Source organism: Convolutriloba macropyga, unplaced genomic scaffold (assembly GCF_964194025.1).
Source record: "Convolutriloba macropyga unplaced genomic scaffold, txConMacr16.3 SCAFFOLD_744, whole genome shotgun sequence".
NCBI lineage: Eukaryota > Metazoa > Xenacoelomorpha > Acoela > Convolutidae > Convolutriloba > Convolutriloba macropyga.
The window spans coordinates 73,081-80,000 of record NW_027452827.1 but is presented as its reverse complement, the minus strand read 5'-3'; the positions used below and the strand labels follow the sequence as shown (position 1 = coordinate 80,000).

Here is a 6,920-nt window from a genome sequence, read left to right as displayed (position 1 = left end):
TACTATCAAACACAGGTCGAAGTTTCCATTCAGTCATTAATTCCAACTTTCAAATGTTGTTGTTTCAGCTTTCGCTTACTAGAAGCAACATAATACTCGCTGCAATACAGACCTCGGGAAACCCTCACCGTGAATAAGGTTCACTCACATATTTCACTACATTTTGCGTGGGATTGGAGATGAGGCTACTCGTTCTTGCTCAGTACTAGGCTGAAAATTAACGAAACTTCGTTACAAACGTTCACATGTTGATGTTTCCGCTTTCGCGTACTCGAAACAACATAATACTAGTCTTTGTAATTTAGTTTCATAATTTCAACTGTTCTCATGCAGAATTTTTGCTCATTCTTATCCCAAATTTTGACCTGGCTACTAGTTACACTCCTTGTACTTATTGCAAAATGACCACAAATTTCAACAGCTTTCACATGTTGCTGTTTCGGCTTTCGCTTACTACAGTCAACATAATACTCGTTGCAAAATAAGTGCTCGGCATCTGCAATTTTCCAAAGACGAAGTTTCGCCAGTTCAATTTTCGCTCGCCAATTATGGCTACTAATTCACACGGTACTGAGCTCAACAACATTAAATTTGTTCAGCAAGACTTTCACATGTTGATGTTTTGGCTTTCGCCTACTAGAAGCAACATAATACTCGTCTTGTTAGCTCATTCAATGAGAATAGCTTTTCCCGTTGAGAATTTTTGCCTTCAATTGGCGTTGTAGTGAGTTTGGCTACTCAGATCACCAAATACTTGTGACAATTCGAACCAGAAATGTTTTCAATTTTCACATGCTGATGTTTCGGATTCAACCTACTAGAAGCAGCATAATACTTGTATTCAACAATTTCTGTATCAAATCCCAGTTTTCTCTGGTGCATCTTTGCCAAACTATTCCAAACTGCCTGAGTCTGAATACCAATTACAGGTACTAGTAAATGCACGTTACTAAGGACTATATAGTTCTAGGTTACTGTACACAACGACGTTCACATGTTGATGTTTCAGCTGCCGCTTACTAGAAACAACATAATACTTATCGTGCATACCTTTCCATAACTTGTCCTTTTCAGATGCATTAGTTTCCCTTTGTCTTGGCTTCTACAGTCAGACTGGCTACTAGTAACAGCACAGTACTAATCACATATCGTTCTACAGTTTGCAGACAACTTTCACATGTTGATGTTTCAGCTTTCGCCTACTAGAAACAACATAATACTCGCTGTATACATTTGTAGTTCTCTATGTAACTTTCATGTGAAGAAGTTTCGCCAGTCTTTTTGACTGTCTCAAATCTGAGTCATGCTTAGGCTACTAGTTGCTTCATAGTACTTATCGCCTCGAGATCATTGAACAAAACTTGATTTTCACATGTTGCTGTTTCAGCTTCCGCTTACTAGAAACAACATAATACTAGTCTCATTAAGTTCCGTCTCTTTGCAATTTTCTTATGAAGAAAATTCGCCATCACAATGACTCCAGCAGTTCTTGATCAAGGAATGCAATCATTGATCAGAATGCTATTATTTGAATCGGTTCTGCTTTAAGTGTTCCAATTTTATTGGAAGCACCAACAATAGAACATCAATGTGTTCAATCGAGAGTTATATAACCCTGAATCGGACGCAGTCAACAGCCGAAGCCGAGACCGCCTTTTGCGTTAGAGAGGTCGGTAAACAAATCTTGCGATTCATACCGAATTAACACATATAGCTGTGCTCCTCTTCGTAAAGCGAGCCAAGTGATCCCCTGTTGAAGGATGTATTTGGACCAATCTAGTAGCATTTGGTTTCCAACAAGCTCTCCCAAGTTAGCTTACTTATTGGGCTTTTCAACCAATTCGGTTGGCTACAAGCATCATCAAAGTACTAGCCACAGTTTGATCGCAAAATTCTACGACTTTCACATGTTGATGTTTCGGCTTGCGCTTAGCCTACTATAAGCAACATAATACTAGTCATATCATAGAGCGTGATCAGCTTGTGACGTTCTCATGATGAAGTTTCACCAACAGTGTCTCACTTCGAGCTTAAATCCAGCTACTAGTAACTACACAGTACTGACTGCAACGATAACTTTTATCTATACCTTTCACATGCTGCGCTTTCGGCCAGGGCCTACTAACGTCAACATAATACTCGATATAAACTTTTGTTCATGATGCAGCTTCCCCATGCAGAAGTTTCGCCTTCAAATGCTCTCTTGGCCATATGACGTAAGAAAAGGTTACTAGTAACATCACAGTACTAGCCACAGTTTGATTGCAAAATTCTACGACTTTCACATGTTGATGTTTCGGCTTGCGCTTAGCCTACTAGAAGCAACATAATACTAGTCATATCATAGAGCGTGATCAGCTTGTGACGTTCTCATGATGAAGTTTCACCAACAGTGTCTCATTTCGAGCTTAAATCCAGCTACTAGTAACTACACAGTACTGACTGCAACGCTAACTTTTATCTATACCTTTCACATGCTGCGCTTTCGGCCAGGGCCTACTAACGTCAACATAATACTCGATATAAACTTTTGTTCATGATGCAGCTTCCCCATGCAGAAGTTTCGCCTTCAAATGCTCTCTTGGCCATATGACGTAACACAAGGTTACTAGTAACATCACAGTACTAGCCACAATTTGATCGCAAAATTCTACGATTTTCACATGTTGATGTTTCGGCTTGCGCTTAGCCTACTAGAAGCAACATAATACTAGTCATATCATGGAGCGTGATCAGCTTGTGACGTTCTCATGATGAAGTTTCACCAACAGTGTCTCATTTCGAGCTTAAATCCAGCTACTAGTAACTACACAGTACTGACTGCAACGATAACTTTTATCTATACCTTTCACATGCTGCGCTTTCGGCCAGGGCCTACTAATGTCAACATAATACTCGATATAAACTTTTGTTCATGATGCAGCTTCCCCATGCAGAAGTTTCGCCTTCAAATGCTCTCTTGGCCATATGACGTAACACAAGGTTACTAGTAACATCACAGTACTAGCCACAATTTGATCGCAAAATTCTACGACTTTCACATGTTGATGTTTCGGCTTGCGCTTAGCCTACTAGAAGCAACATAATACTAGTCATATCATAGAGCTTGATCAGCTTGTGACATTCTCATGATGAAGTTTCACCAACAGTGTCTCATTTTGAGCTTAAATCCAGCTACTAGTAACTACACAGTACTGACTGCAACAATAACTTTTATCTATACCTTTCACATGCTGCGTTTTCGGCCAAGGCCTACTAACGTCAACATAATACTCGATATAAAATTTTGATCATGATGCAGCTTTCCCATGCAGAAGTTTCGCCTTCAAATGCTCTCTTGGCCATATGACGGAACACCAGGTTACTAGTAACATCACAGTACTAGCCACAGTTTGATTGCAAAATTCTACGACTTTCACATGTTGATGTTTCGGCTTGCGCTTAGCCTACTAGAAGCAACATAATACTAGTCATATCATAGAGCGTGATCAGCTTGTGACGTTCTCATGATGAAGTTTCACCAATAGTGTTTCATTCGAATTGGTTCTGCTTTAAGCTCTCCAATTGTTTTGGATGAACCAGTTTTGCCCTTCGAAGCCACTTTTGTGAGCTTTTGTGGGTCTTTACCAAGAGGATATACCTCAAGGCCTCTTTCAATTCCTTTAAGTTCTTTCAACTCCTTTACAGTTTCTAGGTTCACATAGCTGCAAACCTTATTTCTAGTTTTAAGTCTGGCCAACTTGGGGAGAGTTGGTGCAGACCGTGACCAATTCTAGTAGGATGCCACAACAAGAATGTGATCAACTTAGCTTGTCGATGAACCTGCCCCACATTCAAACAACTCTATCGCCTTTTCCTCGTATAGTTATATGCGAGGGCCTCTCATAGAGAGCGCTGTTAGCAACCTTTTCCACATAGACGATAAAGTTGTGAGTGTTTTGCACATGGCTGTTGTCATCACCACGTGACGAGTCAACTCAGCTTGACTCTCTACACTCCGACAAGCTTTGCACATACGCCTTTAGTTCAGTATGTGTCTTTAATCTGACTCCGGTGCCTCAAGCCGGAAAAATTGTCAGATTATGATCATTATCGGTTAGTCATCCCGATGCAAGATCGTATCGTACTGTCTTTGTCTACCTCCAGATTCCGAAGAACAGGAGGAGACTCTCCCAGACCTACATATCTGGGAGAATGTTCAGAGGGCGAGAAGCTGTGGATTACTCTCCCCTAAGAACTGACTAAACTTTACCCTCGTCCAAGGTAAGTTTATTTTAGCTAGCCTTCTATGTAAAGGATCTGAGGCTAAGCTGTGTTTTTTCGAGCCTTTGGCTCGGAGCAAGTTCAGTGGGCGCCCCGAGTAGCTCAACTCTTTCCCACTGAACAGCGCAACGCTCTGTCACTCGCTGGGATTTTTGCGTGTCGGTTCTAACCACGCGACTTGTGGACCTTTTTAGGCCTTTCTCATTCACAAGTCTATAGCTGGGCTTCTATAACCCAGCTTCTGAGATCTAGATAGCTGCAGTTCTGCTAGGCTGCTTTTGCTAACTAGTCTCCCTTTAAGCAGTCCCTTGCCATGACTGCTGAACTATGTATCCACACAAGTAGTTTTTGAGCTCGATACATAATTCGAGATTGGTTGCCAAGCAATCTCTAGCGACAGAGCGTCATGCGCACTACAGACATGGCCTCTACCAGCAGCCATGCCCGAAGGAATCAATCACTGATCCTTCCGCAGGTTCCCCTACGGAAACCTTGTTACGACTTTTACTTCCTCTAGACAATTAAGCTCGATCCGCTTCATCCCGTTGCCGGAGACCGAAGTCCCAACAGTAGGAATTTGCAATTCTTGCTTAACTATCCAATCAGTAGTAGCGACGGGCGGTGTGTACAAAGGGCAGGGACGTAATCCCTATGAGTTGTTGACTCATAAGTACCAGGAATTCCTGGTTCACGTCTGCAAGTTACAACAGACGATCCCCTTGAAGCGCTGTACTTTTCTCTGATTGCCCAGTCCATTTCGGACCAAGGGCTGAGTACTCAATCTAAAAGTACACAGTGTAGCGCGCGTGCAGTCCAGAACATCTAAGGGCATCACAGACCTGTTATAGCCTCACTTCATCTGCGGTATTTAATTCCGCATAGTTCCTCTAAGAAGTGTTTGAATTCACATATAGTGAATTTCATTATTTAGATGGAGAAGATCTCGTTCGTTATCGGAATTAACCAGACAGATCACTCCACTAACTAAGAACGGCCATGCACCACCGCCCATATAATCATGAAAGATATTCAATCTGTCAATCCTTAAGATGTCTGGACCGGGTGAGTTTTCCCGTGTTGAGTCAAATTAAGCCGCAGGCTCCACTCCTGGTGGTGCCCTTCCGTCAATTCCTTTAAGTTTCGATTTTGCAACCATACTTCCCCCGGAACCAATAAACTTTGGTTTCCCGGTTAATCTCTTGCCAAGTCAAGATCGACTTTGACAAATTGTAGGTTGGTATAGTTTATGGTCAGAATTACGAGGGTATCTAATCCTCTTCAATACTCTGACTTTCGTTCTTGATTAATGAAAACATTCTTGGCAAATGCTTTCGCAGTAGTTTGTCTTGCCACGATCCAAGAATTTCACCTCTAACGTAGCAATACAAATGCCCCCGTCTGTTCCTTTCAATCATTACCGCACTCAGCCAACCGGCATCAATCGAGTAGCGGGTCATTCTCCATTATTCCATGCTTTATTATTCGATCCCAAAGGATGCTTTGAACACTCTAATTTTCTCAGGGTGAAAACACCGTTTCCACAGTTCGTCACATTTAAGTGCAAACTATTTCTTCGATGCGAAGGATGAGCGGAACGAGTCAACAGATTTAACTGAAGACCATGTTGCCGTTCTACTCAAACAGATCCAACTATGAGCTTTTTAAACGCAGCAACTATTGCATACGCTTGTAGAGGCTGGTATTACCGCGGCTGCTGGCACCAGACTTGCCCTCTACTCGTTCATCAATGGAGCTTTTAAGTCCATTCCATTCTGATTACAAACCATAAAGGTTCATATCATTATTTCTAGTCACTACCTCCTCGTGCGGAGAGTGGGTAATTTGCGTGCCTGCTGCCTTCCTTGGATGTGGTAGCCGTTTCTAAGGCTCCCTCTCCGGAATCGAACCCTGATTCCCCGTTACCCGTCACAACCATGGTAGTCCGTTACACTACCATCATAGGTTGATAGGTCAGAAATTCGGAAGTTCCGTCCCCAAGCCGAAGCTATCTGGGATCTTTCAGTTACTAGGACTCATCACGGGATGTGTCTGTACTTAGCAAATCACCCGGTGTAGTCTTGTAAAAGTCTCCGACAGTGTCGGACAATCAGCATGCATTAGCTGCAGGGTTACCGCAGTTATTCATTTAGCTTGCAAATCAACTAATAGATAGTAACTGATTTAATGAGCCATTCGCGGTTCCACTTTTTCAAGCTTCGCTTGCACATGCATGGCTTAGTCTTTCAGACAAGCATATGGCAACTGACAGGATCAATCAGTTTAATTGTACTTTGAACAATCTTTCGATTTGTTCGAATTTAGAAAGACATAGCCTTGCGGCCTCGTCAATCTTGCTTTGAGCTTTTTAAATCACGAAGAGTTTCAATGCATGCTTTGGCATGGCTACTAGTTACTACACAGTACTCTACACACTTAGAGTTACCCACGATTACACATTTCACATGCTGATGTTTCGGCTCGCGCGTACTAGAAACAGCATAATACTATGTGTACTGGTAGATAGCGCTCTGTGAGCATTTCCCATGAGCAGGTTTTGCCCTCCAAATCTCTGTTCTACTGTTACCAATACCGGCTAACAACTGTATCATACTAGGGAGAATTGACTCATGATTTAAAAACCAGATGTTCACATGTCG

The 6,920-nt window shown here is 42.2% G+C and overlaps 1 pseudogene; it reads right to left on the bottom strand.

Annotated features, from left to right (window-relative positions):
- Positions 1-1,610: 1,610 nt before the first annotated feature.
- LOC142357829 (5.8S ribosomal RNA) lies at positions 1,611-1,762 on the bottom strand (annotated as a pseudogene).
- Positions 1,763-6,920: the final 5,158 nt, after the last annotated feature.